Here is a 19,176-nt window from a genome sequence, read left to right as displayed (position 1 = left end):
TTTTTTTTTACCTGCCTAAAGTTCATTTTCAATGTGTCCTATTTTTAACCATAAAAGGTATGAGGTGTGCCATATCTCCTCACCAACTTGAATGTCATAAGAGTAAGGTTTACCTTGAGTGTGGATGGATATGGTCAAATTTTGAGAGTATAGAAATAAGATCAATAAAATTAGTTAAAGAATGTCATGGCTTAATCCTCAAAATGGCTGCTCCCACAATTGCAATTGAAGTGCCAATTTGTGCTACAAAGATATATTAGGAAAAGAATGTACATCTGGGATTTTATTTTTTCACACAGGAGAATATCGAGCATCCCTCCCCCACTGATATTGGGAAAAAATCCACCAAAGACTGCAGTCTCCAGACATTGGTGCCATGCTGTCGACTTAGTCCTACCAACTTAAACCTGTAGTCTCTTATGAGTTTTTATATCTCATTAACAGCTAGTGTCTAAAAGTTTAAAAGGGTGTTAGAAAGTTTTTGTCACTAGTGTTACCTTCTTTGCTTTTTAGAGGCATTTTCACACTTCTGAAATGTCTCTGAATAGACTTCTGTGGCATTGCAGAAATTTGTTTAAAAGAAGTATTTTTGTTTGCAAAAATGTACTGGGACACTATTAGTGCAATGAAAAAAAAAACCCTATCAAGTCCAAAGTCTTTTAGATACACTAAAGTTCTAATTAAAGGGAGATATTTTGATCCAGGAAATTGATCCACTACCTTTAGGGGCCCAGAAAGCATTTTTTTTTCTCCTGTGTGACAAAAATTTGACAGCAGTAGTTGGTGTGTTCATCGGGGAGGAGAGGGGTATTGGGTTTCCAACATCTGGACCAATTTTGCAATTGGTGTTGAACTTGATGGAACGTTCTCCTTTTTTGAGCCCTATTATGCCATGCTTTAGATCAGTGGTTCTCAACCTGGGGGTTGGGACCCCCTCGGGGGTCGAATGATGATTTGCCAGGGGTCACCAAATCTTGAGCTGTTCTTGAAGCCCGCACCACTCTCCCAGTCTTTTTGCGGCTGCCCAGCAAGGCTGTCCCTGGAGCCCGCGGCCGCCCACTCAGCAGCCACCCATTCAGTTCACAGCATGGCTGGGGGGAAGAGACTAGAGGTCAGCTGACTGGTGAGAAATGTGAAGTGGGAGGGGCTGGAGGAGACCCTATCTCCTGATTTCGGTGTAGGTGTCACTGCTATGAGACACCACAGTCGGAGACACAGTGAGTAACACAACCTGTGATTAGAGTTGCCATTAAAAGTCCCCACTACAGTTCTCAGATCAGCAGATGTCCTTGATCAAGAGCACCTAAGTTGGCTGATCAAAACTCCCCCCCAGCACTGCCACTAATCCCAACTCCCCACCAGCACTGCCACTCATCTCAACTCTCTGCCAGCACTGCCACTGATCCCAACTCCCCGCCAGCACTGCCACTGATCCCAACCCTCTGCCAGCACTGCCACTGATTCCAACCCTCTGCCAGCACTGCCACAGTGTCCAACTCCCTGCCAACACTGCCACTGATCATATCCCCCCCCCACCAAAGACAAAAAAATAGACAATACATGGAAGGGAGAGAAAAAGAGGGGGAGGAACAAAGAAAGGGAGAGAAAGAATAAGAGAAAGAACAAGAAAGATGGCTAGAGAGGGATGGAGAAAAACAAAAAACAAATTTAGGATAGAGAGAGGTAAAAGGGAAAGAAGGAGAACAAGAAGTGGTACATCCTAAAATGTACCATAAGGGGGTTCAATACTGTACGAGTGGAAGGGACTCGGGGAGCGATAAATGTCCGTGGGTTAGGGTCGCAAATTACTTGCCTTCGCTTGGGTGCTGACAACCCATGCTACAAAAACAATTTTAGTGGTAGGGGTCCCCACAACTTAGGAAATTTTATCAAGGGGTCACGGCACTAGAAAGGTTGAGAACTACTGCTTTAGATGTATAGTGGGATAGAATGGTCTCCTTTACCTAATCACAATAACAGTGACAGACAAAATAAATGATGCAGCTTCACAAGATGTGTACACTAGGGTTGCTGTACTACAGGGTTTCTCAACCATGGTTCCCTGGAACCCTAGGGCTTCTTCCAGAGGTTGCTATCGGTCTCTTGAACTTCTGCCTCTCAGATAAGTCCCCACTGACACCATTGATCTTTTTTGCTAACAGTAGGGGGTTATTCTTTCTAATGACCACAAGTGTAATGGGCCGTAGCTGCCCTGCTTCATTCTGAACGCAGGAGGTTGGCCTCTTGGCACAGGTGACTTTCAGAGAATGCTTTACATTTTCACAATTAATGCAAAGCATTCTCTTATTGGACGAGGTGGAACGGAGGGCCAGTAATTTCCAGCTTCTAGAGCAGCCTTTCTTAACTTTTTTTTCCCCAGGAATCCCTAAAATAATTTTCAGGTCTTTTCCGGACTCTTGCTTAAGCCAATTCAGTCAGTGGAAAGAATGTCCCTTACATCAGTGGGAATTATGTTCTTTATCTTGGTGTCCATGGGAAGAATTCTCCTTATATTGGTGGTCAATGGGAAGAATGCTCCTTATATTGGTGGTCAATGGGAAGAATGCCCACTTACAAGAGAACTCAACCCTTGCATACAGCTAAAAAGATCATTGGTGTCTTGCTTCTGGTTTGGCCAAGTGGTGTTGGCCCCAGAACTGTACAAGCCAAATGGAATGTTAATCAGCCACAGCTGAAGGACCACCTAGCATCCTGTGGAGGAACCCTGGTTGAAAATGTATGTTCTAGTGGGATCCCACAGGTATAGTATACACATAGGTACATTGGTCCAAGCTGTTAAAAAAAATGCCATACCTGGAATTAGGGTTGTCCCGATACCACTTTTTTAGGACCGAGTACAAGTATCGATACTTTTTTTCAAGTACTCGCCGATACCGAATACCGATACTTTTTTTAAATGTGTCCCCAAATGCAGCCATGTCCCCCACAAATGCAGCCATGTCCCCCACATATGCAGCCATGTCCCCCACATATGCAGCCATGTCCCCATATATGCAGCCACGTCCCCCACATATGCAGCCATGTCCCCCATATATGCAGCCATGTCCCCCACATATGCAGCCATGTCCCCCATATATGCAGCCATGTCCCCCCACATATGCAGTCATGTCTCCCCTAGATGCCGCCGCCTAGTTAATCAGCGTGCGGGGAACATTACAGCTTTCATTTGAATAGCTGTGTGTTCCCCGCCGCGTATAGACACTTACCCTTGCTCGGGATTGGACGGGTGATCTGCACTTTGATAGACAGATCACCCGTCCAATCCCGAGCAAGGGGGAGTGTCTATACGCGGCGGGGAACACACAGCTATTCAAATGAAAGCTGTAATGTTCCCTGCACGCTGATTAAATAGGCGGCGGGGGCGTTGCAGTATGCGGCGACATTGCGGCGGCGTGGGGGGGGGGGGGGTAGTATCGGATCTGGCATCGGGGGCATTTGCGGGACTACAAGTACTCCCGCAAATGCTCAGTATTAGTCCCGATACCGATACTGGTATCGGTGTCGGGACAACCCTACCTGGAATCCTTCTTTAAGTCTTGGGTGGTGTAGAGCTGGGATCTCCAAACTATGGTCTCTAGTTGTTCAGGAACTACATTGCTCATTGTACCTAGTCATGTCTGTGAATGTCAGAGTTTTACAATGCCTCATGGGACGCGTAGGTCCGCAACAGCTGGAGAGCCGTAGTTTGGAGATCCCTAATGTAGAGGATGGTGACCCAGGAGCCCACCTTGGATGGTGACCCAACAATAATTCTTATGTAACAATATGCAATCATTGTTTCTCTCTTCTCCGAAGCTCAAATCACTTCTTGCCAATATACATGTGCATATTTCTACAATAATACATTTATTTACACACGCACAATTCGTTGACATTTTCTCTTTTTTCCCACATCAATTCTAACAGTCAAACCCTCATCCTTAAACTTTGCTCTGCCCCATTTATTTGTTTATAAAAAACAGCCTTGCACTGCCATCAAATGCCCATAATAAGGCAAACGTATTAAAGTAAAAAGTGTGTAAAAGTGTCCACAGCTTAAAATGCGAGGGCGGGAGGATTTGGAGGAGAGGAGGTCCAGTAATTCCCCCTTGCTATGTGAATGAAGCTTGCTCTGTGCACAAAATAGCTTTGACTTAGTACTTTCAGTAACCCATTCAAGTCCTCTGTGCAGGTGTGTGAAAGCAGACTGTGGTCTCAAACACCTGCTAATGTGCTGATACTGCAGCTTGCTTTCGTTATTACTGCAGGTTATATGGCCTACTATGTACCTTGTTTATAGCCAAGTCTCAGTCACATAATTATTTTCCTGTCTCGTCTCATTGCTGCAAACCTCAGCTGCAGACCATTACCCAATGTAATAACATGGCATTGATTAAGGTAGAAAAGGGTTAAAAAGAGGGGGAAAAAAAGAATGCCCGTATGTTTTGTTCCCATTTTTAACATCAGTCCCTCTATACGTGTCGTGCTGAGAAAATTCCAAAACTCTACTGTAGGTCACACGCATGCATTCCTTTCACGCATATTCCAGTTTTTTGTTTTTTTTTGTCCCTTTTTTGTACAGCCTGTAGGGGAAGCTCGAGTAACACCACACTAGGACCACTGCTGGTTCTGTTGGAACCAATACTCAGCACAGTGTTTTGATTCTAAACAAAGCCTATATTTTTACATTCCACTGTAATGCTCCGGTAATATTGCCCATGCTGCTCTCGCAAAGCTCCTTTTACTTTTTTGGCATGTAACTCGGAAGGGTTTGAAATTTATGGCTTTTCAGTAAATATATCATCATCAAAGCATTATAACAAGGGGGTCAGTGACAGACGCTGCGCATATTGATTGCTAATTTATTATGGAGAAACCTAAAATGGCTAAACTGTGTTTATTCTACTTTCAATACAGTCTACAGGTCAAACAAAAAAAAAAGAAAAAAAATGAAAACCTTTGTTAAGTGAATCGGTTATTAAAAGCAGAGGCAGAGTAGGCAGAGTAATGTTTTCTTTACTGCCATTAAGTGCATGTGGCTTTCATCTGGCTTTTAATTGTAATAAAAATGAAATAATTAATATAAATAATGTATATTTCTTAACATGCAGATTTCACATGGGGTTTTGTGAGCCTTTACGCTGAAAAATCAATTTCCAGGCTGGATTAAATAACCTTGCAAAAATGCCTGTGATTATGATATCAAAAAAGTAACATGATATCCCAACATGTGGCACTTGTAATGGTTTAAATGCGTCCAAAACCCTTTCTTGTCCGTAGAAGCAAATAAGTGATGAGTCTTGTCCACTAGACTGCTGGTACTAAAATGTACTGTTACTGATAGCATTGATTGTTCCTCTTGCAGGTTCCCTTAACATGTTTTCACTTTATGAATATGACTATAAATATTCTATTTAAAAAAAAAAATATATATATATATATATATATATATATATATATATATATATATATATATATATATATATATATATATATATATTTGGAAAAAATAAATTAAATTATTTATTATTTTATATATGATATATTTGATTGTTTAGCTACAGTTTATCAATCGGGTAATTTATTATTCAGGTGCAGCAAAACTTTTCAAACTATTAATTATGCCATGCCAAAACAAAGGCAAAAGTTGATAATTATTATAAATTATTATAAACTGAACATTTATACTGTACATCAATTTATGGATACAAGTTTATTGTAGTTGCGAATTGAAGTTTGTTAATGAATTATATTTTATTGTTTGCTGTTTTGTTTATATACAGTACAATACTGTATGTGTGTGTATATATATATATATATATATATATATATATATATATATATATATATATATATATATATATATAAATAAATATATATATATAAAAAAAATACATATATATATATATATATATATATATATATATATATATATATATATATATATAATCTGTAAATGTGTTTCTCAGAAATTAGTTTATTAGGGAATTATAAATGCACAGTAATGCTACAAAAATCATTTCTTTATAGTGTTTCATACATTAGTATATGTTGACATGTCTATTAGAATTTATAAATACTGGGAGTCACAGTATATATTCTATTTTAAAGGTATGTAAAGCAACAAAAGACTAATTTTATTTAAAAAACAAGAAAAATCATGCAAACCCTCTGTAAAATCACATTTATTGGTTGAACTAGATAGAATTGTCTTTTTTTCAACCATACTATATAACCATATTTAACATGCGTCAGAGTGCATTTATATTCTAAAATCTCAACAAATTGTATGTATAGCCAAAAACATTTTTTAGAACCTTTTTCAAATTTTTAATAAAACGTATTTCATCATAATTTAAGACATGTTTGGAGATTGGAGGAGGACAACTCTTTTTCTATGAATCACACCATGCAAACTTGCTCTAATTGTTTTGCAGTTCCTATTCAACGGAAGCCTGTGCCAGTTTTGCGAACTGCGACACAGTAACAAACCCAACTGATGTGATTCTATTTATAAATGCCCGCCTCCCTTTTTAAACAATTTACTTTTTCCCCAGTAATTGTTTTAACACAAATAGTTAAAAACAGCCCAATTTATTGCACTGTAGAAGACCAGTAGAGGTCAAATAAGCATCTTTGGCTCTTTATGACATGGTACAATATGTTTTTTTCCCCCAAATTTTAATTTATTTCTCAAGCCTCATACACACGGTACAATTGTTGGCCAACCGAGTGTCTGATTTTTGTCAAAAGGGCGTGTGCCAGGATCTTGTCTTGCATACTAACGTTACACAATTGTCGTGCCACAAACACGAACGTAGTGACGTCCTACGAGGAATTCAGCTCTTGTGCACCACTCTTTGGGCCTCTTCTGCTAATTTTGTGTCTGGTAAGCATTGATTCAGAGCATGTTTGTACTTTCAACTTTTGTGTGACGGATTTGTGTTCTGACCATACGAAAATCTGACGTGGAGCCATTCTCCGCAGCAAATTTACTAGCCTGTCATCCATTATTTGTTGATCGACAATTGGACAACAATTGTCAAAAGGAGTGTACTAATGGTAAGAATTTAGGACAACAGTCTGTCAACAGACAATCCTTTTCCAACAATCGAACCGTGTGTACGAGGCTTAAAACAATAAAAAGTAGTTGAAGTTCGTCATCATTTTTTTTTTTATATATATAATTAACAACCTGAGTTTTTTATTAGGTAGGGTTAATTTCTAGGTGAGATTGAAACAATTATTGTTTATTTTTTTTTAAATAAAATCCAGAATGACGTTTGGGTTGTTTGAATGTGAACAAGAAGTAGTTAACGATGCTGCCATCCATTTAGTATGGCATGGCAGCTGTGCAGGGAGAGGATGATACCGAAAGAATAGCAGTAATGATTAGAATGTACAGCAGCTCAATCCACAAGAACAATTTCCTCTGTAAAATGGGCAGAGAGGAATGTAAACCCCCCCCCCCAAAAAAAAATGAAAACGGAAGTTGTAAAATGTCAGAAGTTTTTATTGGTGTCCAGGCCAGCTGCACCTGGTTGTCCTAATTGCATTCAAGCAAGTCATTACTCAAAGGGCCGAAGTATAGCCACCAACAGCACTTATTAAAGTATAATCGGAATTTACTTGTAAACCAGAATTATTGGAACGGTGCAATATCATAAAGAGCAAGGTGCTGACATGTCAGATTACTTTATTTAGGGGAGCTTAAATGTAATTTAGTGGCTGGATGTTCTAGGAGGCACGAATCAGTGCGTGAAACTATCTAAACACGGATTAACTCAACTACCTAGCAGTGTTTGTAATGAGTAAATATAAAGCTTGTTCCTGTGATGGAGGGCGCAGCTGATGTCTCCAGATCAGGTTCTTCACTTACAACGCCAAAAGGAAAAACATAAATTTGTCGGTTTAATATAGGATTCCAGTAAAATTATCAAAGCCTAGATCATAAAAAGAATACTACAAAATGCAATATTTTTTTTGGGATCGATGGTGTGAAAAACCGCATGCATTAATTTTGTAGGACCTCAAACTTCGAGTCTGTCAATATAGTTCCTTTGATTAATGGTCACATACTTTCACCAAGCTCATAAATCCTATGAGCCGGATTTCTTCTTTTAGTGACATAATGCTTCTTAAGGACAATGCATTAATTTCTGGTTCACACAGCTTTCAGACTCCATAAAGTTTGTTAATTTGCTGGTTGGCTGATACATTTCTGTTTGATTCTGTCTGGTAATTGATTGTCTCCTGTTTTTGTGATATGTGAAGAAACACCAAAATCATTGTTAAATGCTAAAGGAAAACTTTTCCTAAACATAGTACCTGCATGAATTCTTACTGTACAATTTTAAAAGTAAAGCAAAGATTTATTGCATGTTTACAGGGATTGTTTGTTCATAGTTTATTTGCCAGCTTACATTCATGCTTTGAGTCCCCAGGGAGAAAAGTACTATATAAATATAAACTGATTACCAAAAAAACTTAATTTTTAAATTTTCCATGCAAATCCATGCAATAGGAATCTTGTACGTGTTTCATAATTGCTTTAATGCTTGGTTCACATATATGCAAATCAGATGGGATTTGAACCACACCCGATTCTCATAACATGTGAACCAGACTGGCTTTCAATGGAGTTGGTTTACATACATGCAGGCTGGTTGCGTTGTGAATTAAAAAAGGGTCTTGTGTAATTCAGTCCGGTTCAGGTGCGATTTCAGGGTCAAATTCGCACCTTAACCACTGAATGGAAACATCACTGGACTCTGCATTGAAACCAGACCTGCATATATGTGAACCCAGTCTAAGCAATTATTGTACTATGGCTCTTTCAAAATAATAAACCATTTGCAAAATGTTATTAAACCCTTGGGAAGTGTGGACTGGCTGAGGTCATCCAGTACAACAAATATATGAGCCAATCAGTTAAGGAGATATGATGCCATTCTGTCTAGGCAGGCAGGGGCACAGGCTCCGCTTATCTGATTTCTGAAGGTAAAGTTGATTTTTACACCGAGTTTTCAAAGCTGCTATCTAGGGATTCCTAGAGAGCTGTGACATGAGAGCAGGTATAATAACATTTTTACAGCAGGTTCCATGCAAAAGTGCACATAAATGGGAATGGCAAACGGAATGGCACTTTAAGGTAGGAGAAAACGAGTATGTATTTTTTTATTAAAGATTCATACTTGCCTATGTGGATGGAGCATCATACCGATGCTGCAGCTGTCCTCCACCATCTGCACTGAGAACCGAGCCACCGAACATTGCAGATGGTTTGGTTTTCACAGATCCCTGAGAGGAGAGCTGCTGAATGTCAGTCAGCGTCTCTCCTTTCTGCTCCTCCACGATCACTGGAGCGTTGAGCTGTGGAGGGGCGGGGAAAGGCCATCTCAGGGTCTAATTGGCTAGCTGAGACTGCCATCAATCAAGGCAGCTGGCAGATCCAGACTTGTGAAGTCGGGATGATGCGCTGCCTCGACTGATGGCAGTAACGTCAGCGGAGAGCGGGCTTCAGACTGCTCCCTGCTGAAAACGGGTCACAAGAGTGCAAAACGAATTGCACTGCTGTGACCCTTAGGAGAAGCCCAGACTAAAAGGCTCAGGCTGGGCTTCTCCTTTAACAAAGAGTGGTGCATGCAGAAAGCCTGCATTGCTCTTCTAAACTTAGAAAACAGAGCAGATGTTGCTCCAAATTAAAAATAGGGGAACAAGCCCTTTTGGTAATTAGAACTGATTTGCTTCTTGTTGTATGCTGTGTCTGTGTTAGACACTGCACAGAATAGTGCAGCTGGAGCTGCATGCTTCGAATTCTTCTGCTCATCCCTGCCTGCCACTCAGCTGATATAAGGAGGTCTGTGCAGGCTGTGCTTGTGTAGTGTAATCACTACACAGGTATAGAGAGAGAGAAATGTGAGCTTTCTGCTGACAAATCACATCCTGTACTCCGGGTACAAACTGGCAGGGACCTGCAGCAATTTTCTATAGTAATTTAATTAAGTGCAGGTGGTGCAGATAGACCCGTTTCAGATCTATCTGCTCTTTTAGGCTGGGGTTACACTAGTGCGAATTGGATGCAGTTTTCACCGCATCCGATTCGCATGTCAGGAGACATATGTCAGGAGGTTCTGGTGCGAATTGTACACAAGTCCTGTGCGTCTTTTGGTCCGTTTCAGGTCTGAATTTAGCCAAAAATTGGGCTGAAATTGGACCTGAAATGGTGAAAGGGGACGCACCGGACCCCTGCTGTGAGCCGCTCTACACGTCAGTGTGAACCCAGCCTTAATGTGGTGCCTGCCATTATTTCAGAAGCCAAAATCATTTTGCTGAAAAGTGGTCCAAAGATGCAACAAACAGTTTTACTTAACACACTGCAGTAAAATGCAATGGTTTAACCACTTTGGCACCACCCTGTAATACCCCTTCATTACCAGGCTATTTTCAATTTTCAGTGCTGTGATAGTCTGACCGACAATTACTCATGCAGCACTATACCCAAATGAGTTTTATACATTTTTTTGAGACACATAGAGCTTTTTTAGTGGTATTTATTCACTTTTTTTATTTTATTTATGGGAAAGCAGACAACCCAAGGTGATCTCAATTTTTGCCACAATTCTTGGGAAATAAAGAAACATGCTGGTACTAAGGGGATTAAACATGGAGTGTGAGAATGGTGCACTAGATAGATTCATTCACAGGTCATACACAGAGGAAGAAGGCAGCAAAGGAGTTAATGTATTGGTAACATACAATGGGAGGATGGATACGTAGGAGATAAGTAGGGGTTACTGTTCAGATGGGCAGAGTAAGGGAGGTGAGGGTTTAACTTACAGGGCACTACAGATGGTATTATGTTACTGTAGTGTGTGTAGGAGAGTAGGGGGGCAGAAAAGGGTTAAAAAATATATTCCTGTGTCACTGCAACAAAATGAATGAATTCATTCATTCTGTGCCGATTGAGAAGGACTGATCTCTCTTCTGATGTAAGTGGAAGAGGAGGGATTAGTAAGTAACTGACCAATCACAGCGATCACATGGTTCCCAGCCCCCTCAGTCGGCTGGTTATAGTGTCTCTGTGTACCTAGCCATCTAATGGCTACCTGCCCGACAGCTATTTATCTGGTGCTGTTCATAAGCAGCACTGGATAAATGAGGGACCACCGATCCGCCATTGATAAACGTACAGTGGTACAAAAGTGGTTAAATAAAGCCTAATGTGTTTCCGAATCTTTTGAGGATATTATGTACTGTGGGTGATAATATATTTAAACCCTTTGCAATTTTACGGCGAGGAGCATTATACTAAAATTGTTCAACAATTTTTAGATGCAGCTTTTCGCAGATTGGTGAACCTTTGCCCATCTTTACTCCTGAAGCCTCGTACACACGACCGAGTTTCTCGGCAAAAACCAGCAAGAAACTCGGTCGTGTGTACGAGGCTTCAGACACTTTGACTCTCTAAGATGATCTTTTTATACCCAATCATGTTACTGACCTGTTGCCAATTATCCTAATTAGTTGCAAAATGTTCCTCCAGCTCTCCCTTATTAGTACCACTTTCTTTGCCAGCTTTTTGTTGCAGCCATCTATTTATCTATTTCAAAATTACGTTATTTTGTCTTAAAATGGTACATTTTCTCAGTTTAAGCAATTGATATGTTTTCTGTTGTGAATAAAATATGGGTTTATGAAATTTGCAAATTATTGCATTCTGTTATTTTATGTAGATTTTATACAGCGTCCACATTTTTTGGGGGTTATTATTCAGTGGGAATATGAAACAAAGCATATAATCGCTGCTAGGCAAAATACCTTAACTTTTTTTTCTGTACCAGTTCTTATTAGTTAGAAACTTGTAGGGATGCTAATTTGTAAATGAAAAAACAAATTATTTCCTAAACCAAACATCAAAAATAATAATAAAAAAACAATATATATATATATATATATATATATAGACACACAGTAAATTTTGGTTTGAGAATAACTTGGTTTGAGAGCGTTCTGCAAGACAAGCAAAATGTTTTATTAAATGTTGACTTGATATACAGTACATATGTACAGTACAGTAGGTCCGGCGCGGGAGCGCGCCTAATTTAAATGGCACACGCCCATTTGAATTGGCCCGCCTTGCGCCGGAGGCCGCCGGCGTAGTTTTCATCGCAAGTGCTCTGTGAATCAGGCACTTGCGATGAAAACTTGCGGCGGTGTAACGTATCTACGATACGTTACGCCGCCGCAGTTCTATGTGAATCTGGCCCTAAGATCTCTGTATCTGTCTATAACACACACAAATATACAAACACAGCTTTTAATTTAATTTTATTTTTTACATTTTATATATGCATATGGCTAATAGAACTGCGGGAACCCAAAAAAGCAGTATGTACCGTATATTGTTGCTAACAAAGGGCTGTTGTTTTTCTCAAAATTAAAGTAAAGGTTATGTTATGCCATCTGCATATATGTTAGTGGTGCGCAATGAAAAATGTAACTATGGTGTAAATATAAATACAATTGGTGACTGCAAAGGTGCCTGAAAATATACAGAGAATTATTGCCCTGAGGTATGAGATTTAACTGCTATAGAACAGTTATTAAAACATGTGACTGTAAAATGTTTTATTAAATAACCTGATGACAGGTGCAGGTCCTGCTGTGACCACCCTCCGAGAACAGATTGTTTGTACACAGTTACCCTCCTCGGTTTATGAGTTTTCATACACTTACTAGTTTCCCTTGCTCATAATGTTCTAATAAATAGACAGGATTTATCAGATTCAGTAGAGGATCACTGAATATATTCTGCAAAGTTTATCATCCCGCTGTGAGAGTGCAGATGGGAAATAAAAGAGCCATACTTATGGAACTGTGCCAAAGATTGGATGGCAAACATTCCAGTTTGGAATACTGTTCCAGCCTTACAGAATCACAGGCAGGCTTAACATGAGCGACGGTGAAGTGACTTTACACACCAGAATGTGAATTTAGCAACAGATAAACCTTCAGATGAACTTATTTTTGCATGTGAGCTTCTAATTTCCTGTACAAATTGGGTGATGTTCCCATTACTGCCTATTTTCAAATACAGAAAGGGTTTTCCGCACAGAGAATTTATAATCTACAGTGATAAGTCCTCATAGCTATTTAATAAAGTGCAAAGCAGGCAGCAACAGGATAAAGTGTACAATCCTTCAAGATATGAGGTTTCAAGCCACCGAGCAGGCTCAAACATGGAGTACCATTACTGGCTGCTATTGAAAATACCGGCTTAAAAATGTTAAAGAAGAACCTTATCTGAATGACAGGTACCTTGCTAGAACACTGTATATCATTAACAAATATAGAGCTGCACAATTCTGGCCAAAATGAGAATCACAATTGTTTTGCTTAGAATAAAGATCACGATTCTCGCAGCGTAAAATCTTTCACATTATACAAAAAAAAATTGAAAGACCATTGCGCAAATAGAGTGTGACATAAAATATTACAACAACCACCATTTTATTCACTAAGATCTCTACTAAAAAAAAAAAAAAAAAAATATATATATATATATATATATATATATATATATATATATGCCCGGATTCAGAAAGCAGTTACGACGGCGTATCTCCAGATACGTCGTCGTAACTCTGAGTGCGGGCCGTCGCATCTCGGCGTCTGATTCATAGAATCAGATGCGCCTCAATGTTACCGAGATACGAGCAGCGTAAGTCTCCTACGCCATCGTATCTTAGGGTGCAATATTTACGCTGACCGCTAGGGGCGCTTCCCTAGACTTCCACGTTGAATATGCAAATTAGGTAGATACGCCGATTCAGAAACGTACCTCCGCCCGGCGCATTTTTTTATGTTATTTGCGTAACGCTTTTTCCGGCGTAAAGTTCCCCCTCATAAAGCAGGGGTAAGTCATGTTAAAGTGGAGGTTCACCCTATAAAAAAATTCTAACACTACATCCAGCACCGTGCTGCATATAAAATGACACCGGCGCTGAATAGAGCCGAGCCGACCCGAGCTTCTTTCGGGAAGTCGTGACGCGCTGTGTGCGCCGTCGTTTAGCATGTCAATCAATTGGCATGACAATAGGAATGCCCACTCCCGCAGGATTCCCTACCCGGAAGCCGCGGTGAATTCCACGGCTAAACGATATCTACGGCAAAAAAAAAATAAAGGTCAGTGTCATTTTATATGCAGCACGGTGCTGGATGTAGTGTTAGAAATTTTTTATAGGGTGAACCTCCACTTTAAGTATGGACGTCGGAAACGACCGAACAGTGTCGTATTTTACGTTGTTTACGTAAGTCGTTCGCGAATACGGCTGTACGTAAATTACATTCACGTCGAAAGCATTGACAGTTTGCGGCGTAATTTGGAGCATGCGCACTTGGAAAAGTTCACGGACGGCGCATGCGCCGTTCGTAAAAAAACGTCAAATACGTGGGGTCACAATTAATTTAAATAAAACACGCCCACATCATCCACATTTGAATTAGGCAGGCTTACGCCGGACCACATACGTTACGCCGCCGTAACTTAACCCTTTCTCGGCTGCTAGCGGGGGTTAAAAGCAACCCGCTAGTGGCCGAATAGCGATGCGAACAGCGGCGCTTTACTGCGGACGCCCCCACTGCTCCAGTGTGAAAGGGCTCTTATTGTATCCAGTTTCTCATTTAAACTTACTATGTAAAGAAAGGAACAATGGTATGTAACTCTTAGACCATGTGGTCCGTTGAACTAATTATAATTAATACATTATGAAATATATTTTCTCTATGGAGTCCTTAAATGTTTTTTGACCATGAGGGATAAACTCCCATGTCAAACACTTTAATTTTTCACATTGATAAACCCCTTTAAAATTTAAATGAATAAATAACTTATTTTTTAGTTTGCTATGTGTAATTTTACTTATTATTTGAGATTTCTGGGAGTGTAGGCCTACTATACTATACTATACAAATATTTTAATCATTGTTTTGCCAGGAAAATGTATGAAATAGTGGTTTATGGGTTACTGTCCAACTGACTGCTAGTGACAAACTGCATTCACGTTTTGTCCACGATCATTCATGCTCAGTGCATTGGTTGGCTTTATTACCATTTCATTGTACCTCAGTAAAAGAGTGGAAATAATTAACACAAACATTACAAAGGCCCTGGAAGAAAGGGCTCACTGGCTGTTTGGTTGGGTGAGGAAGCTTGAAAGCATCTTCGTAGAAGTCATCTTGCACCTTTGTTTAATTGGCTTTGGGAAGAACTTGAACATTTGGCCTGATAACAGGCCTTCTTGGCTTTCCAAATCTCATAAAATCAGCAGTGGAAGACATCTGTTTATTGTAACTGTAGTCATGGTGGGGATCTGTCACTAAGGGTTTCTTTGAGCAGAATTTGCCCCTTAAGGCAGATACAGCACACCATAAAAAGACAGTTCCTAAAGACCAGGCAGCCAAAGCAATTGACTTGAAAAATTATTTTCCACACGGCACAATCCTTAGAATGCTCATTCAAATAACTTTGCACCTTTTTCACAGATTCTAAGTCCGTCTGTTGCAAGTTACTTTTTTGCTGCTTCCTTATAGTCCGTCCACTTACTTTATAACACTATATTGTATAGGGATAAGAATGATATCAACCTGAGAATTCTGCAGGAAATACAAATATTTAGCAACCACTCAGGGTGGGGTTTTGTGGGTATTCATAATTAGAGCCAACCAAGCTCTAGAAAAGTTCCATATATGCTACAATATAGGTTTTATCTTGTGGTGGGGTTGTGCATATTTTGAGTTATTAGTACTGTATTTAACCTAACTCTTCTTTTGCCAGAGCCAATTTCTTTTTAATTATTATTCAATTTTTAGCAAGTGTTAGCACACATGTGAAATGCATATTTAGGGTCTAAAGATTGTGTAAACCCCCCAAAACATTATATATTTACTGAAAGATGAGGTGCTGTAAAATAATATAGTGATATGACCATTTTTTTTATGTCATATGATATTTGCTCCTCTGGTTAGCAAATCTATATTTTTAGTAAACAAATCAGTTAAATTAATTTTAATACACACAAACATAATATAATGCCATCCTTTTTGGTAAGACATAAAAGATGAGGTTTCATTAAGAAAATTAAACACCAGATTTGGCAAAATTGTGCTCGTTCATGAAAGAGCACAAAACTGCGGTATCCAAAGTGTTCAAAGACAATGCTTTATAAGCTGAAAAGAGACTGAAAATCTGCACCATAACTGACAGCAGTAAAAATGCTAAAACCCTTTTTTCAGAGATGTTTATAAGGTGAATTGTCTATGGGACAGCCCCTGTTGACAGCTAATTCCTTCAGAAATTGGAACTGTGATTTGTCCTGTAAGCAGTGCCGTGACAAGGCCATCCAGGGCCCAGGGTGAAGAAAGCTAATTTTGCCCCATTCCCAGGTGAAGGAGAGAATAGGGCCACTAGTGGCAAAATATATGGTTAATACTGATGCACAAATAAGGGAGCAACAATGGCAAATTCCCTGCATGGTGGTCTCACTGAAAGAAAAGAAATGTCGCTGCTTCAGTGGTGTCACTCGAAGGAAAAAGTAATCCCTCCATTGGTAGTTTCACTGAAAGGAATAATGTCTTTGCGTCGGTGGCGTTACAGGAAGGAAATAATGACCCTGAATAAGTGGTGTCACTGACAAGCACCTTGACTGTGGTGTTGCTAGGAGCAAAAATGTTGCTGTGTCAGTGGGGAAAAATGACCCCTGCATTGGTGGTGTCAGTCTGAGGAGGACTGCTTTGGCATCTGCCAGTGGGATGAAGGAGGGGAGGAGAGCTTGAAGGTGGGCTCTATGGGATGCATGGAACTAAAGAGATCTAGGGGGCTCTAATGGAGAAGGAGGGCTGAAGGGCTCTAAGGGTTTCTGAGGAAGGGAGGTCTAGGGCTGTCTGTGTACTCACTAATTTCAAACCTCTTAGTGCGACACCCCCTGGGAATGAAAGTAGCTTCTCATTTTTTCTGTCTCTGGTCATAGGTCACATGACAAGGGGAGACACAAAGAAGGAAAGTCTGCTCTTTCTTCCCAGCAGCACCATGCTTAGAGGGAGGCTGTTATCGGAGGGAGCAGAGAGCAGAATCCTCCCTCCACCAACTATCAGGGCCCCTGCTCCTTCTGACAGGAGTAGATGCTGCAGTCCCTCCTGTCAGTGAGGTGCAAGAGGATGAAGTTGCGCCCCCCCTTCATATCAATACTGCGCCTATGGCATGTGCCTCTTCTACTCCTCCCCATCCTTGTCTTGGTCTTGCTTGCAAGTACTGCCAAGTGCCACAAAATTCATTTTAAAAAAACTAATTCAAGTATCTGCAGGTGCTGTGGCTGCCTGGATATAATAGTGCCCCCACCTATAATTGACCTTCACAGCATAAAAGACAAAAACAGAACATTCCATAGCCCAACTCACCAACCAGTCTGCCAACCAAACAAATCAACCTGTCCAACAGTCTGCGTTAAAACAGGGATTTAGTTAGCACAAGTTAGCTAACTAAACCCTTGTTTTTAACGCAGACTGTTGGACAGGTTAATTTGGATGGTTGGCAGACTGGTTGGTGAGTTGGGCTATGTAATGTTCTGTTTTTGTCTTTCATGCCTGAATACAATAGCCAGCAGTGGAGATTCCTCCATCCATGTCTCCTCCTAGCCTAACCTGGGAGATCCCGTCTACATTAGGCCCTGTACATACGGGCAAGAATCTCGTCAGGAAAAAAACATTGTTTTCCCTGACGAGATTCTTGGCAAGAATCTCTTGCCGCCCGAGTGTACACACTGACCTTTTCAAAAGAACCGCTGTTCTCTTGAAAGGCAAGAACGCGGTGACGTCATCGCTTACGACGAGCATGCACTCGTCACGTTCGATGCCATCGCCGCCATCTTGCTTCACCCTATCTATGCCGTGGAAGCTACCGTGCATGCGTCAAAGTCATTTTGAGCATGCGCGGGTTTCCACGGCGACAGGTAAGTATACACACTCTCGGGTTTCTCGTCAGGAAACAGGCCGACAAGAATCTCGACGAGAAAAAAGAGTGCAGGTTTTTTTTTTTTTCTCGTCGAGATTCTGGCCCGATTTCCTGACGAGAAACCTGAAAGCCTTGTACACACGAAAGTTAATCTTGGCGAGAAGCAGTTTTCTTGCTGTTTTTTGCCGAGAAAACCAGTTGTGTGTACGAGGCCTCAGAGTAGAATTGGTCATAGACAAATGTTACTGCGATCAACATGTTCACTTTGTTCAAGTGAACCTATATTAATCTTTGCAGACCATTGATGTGGTTCTTGTGGAAAAGGGGAATCGAAGTTAAGATTCGGTTATCTTCCTCTTAAATTAGATCATATGACCAAATGCCTAAAGTGTAACTCCACTTCTATTTGGCTCCGATGCTTGCCCTCATCATCCCAGACAAACCCCACACTTACCCAGGGCTTTTTTTCAGGGGGAACTTGGGGGAACTCAGTTCCACCACCTTTGGCTCAGACCCTTTGGTGCCTGCTCACCACAATCACTTGTAAACACAGAAGTCTGATTTCTGTGTTTACAAGTGACAGCTCTGCACTCTGTGTGTAACCCCCTGAACTCTGCACTCTGTATGTAATGCAATCCTGGTATTTAATACCCCTTTAATACCCTTCTACTGTTTATGAAATCTGAACAGGGTCGTAGTTGAGTTCCTGCACCTATTTTCTGAGAAAAAAAGCTCTGCACTTACCTATCTCCTCTCTGCTGAGATCTTTACCAGACAGGTTGCTCAGCGTTGCACAACCTGTTCCTCAAATCTTCACTGTTGTTGGTCCTGTGAGTCTTCCACAGCACCACAGTCTCCACTTACTGTATTCCACCAGGAAGTTCCTATTCTGCCAGAGCAAACAGTGTAGAATGATGGAAATTGAAAAATATGCAAAAGTAATGATTTTCAAGAAGACGCTGTACAGCACCAAGCACAGCAAAGGTCTCGGTGGATGGGGAAGCAGTTAGTATGTGAAATATCAGAAGAGGCAAGGGATGTATTGGATCACACTAAGCATAACTCTGCTTTTAGTTACCATATTTTTCAGCGTATAACACGCACACGCAATTTTCAGGGTGAAAAAGCACCGATAAATACAGTACATAACCAAAATATATAAAGAT

The 19,176-nt window shown here is 40.4% G+C and overlaps 1 protein-coding gene across 1 annotated transcript in view; it reads left to right on the top strand.

The window, feature by feature from the left end:
* JAZF1 (JAZF zinc finger 1) overlaps window positions 1-19,176 on the top strand; it is a 355,941-nt gene that overhangs the window by 79,576 nt on the left and 257,189 nt on the right. The gene's annotated exons all lie outside the window — the stretch shown is intronic.

This window comes from Rana temporaria, chromosome 5, assembly GCF_905171775.1.
Source record: "Rana temporaria chromosome 5, aRanTem1.1, whole genome shotgun sequence".
Taxonomy (NCBI): domain Eukaryota; kingdom Metazoa; phylum Chordata; class Amphibia; order Anura; family Ranidae; genus Rana; species Rana temporaria.
The sequence above is the reverse complement of the archived record's forward strand: the minus strand, read 5'-3'. Positions and strand labels throughout refer to the sequence as shown.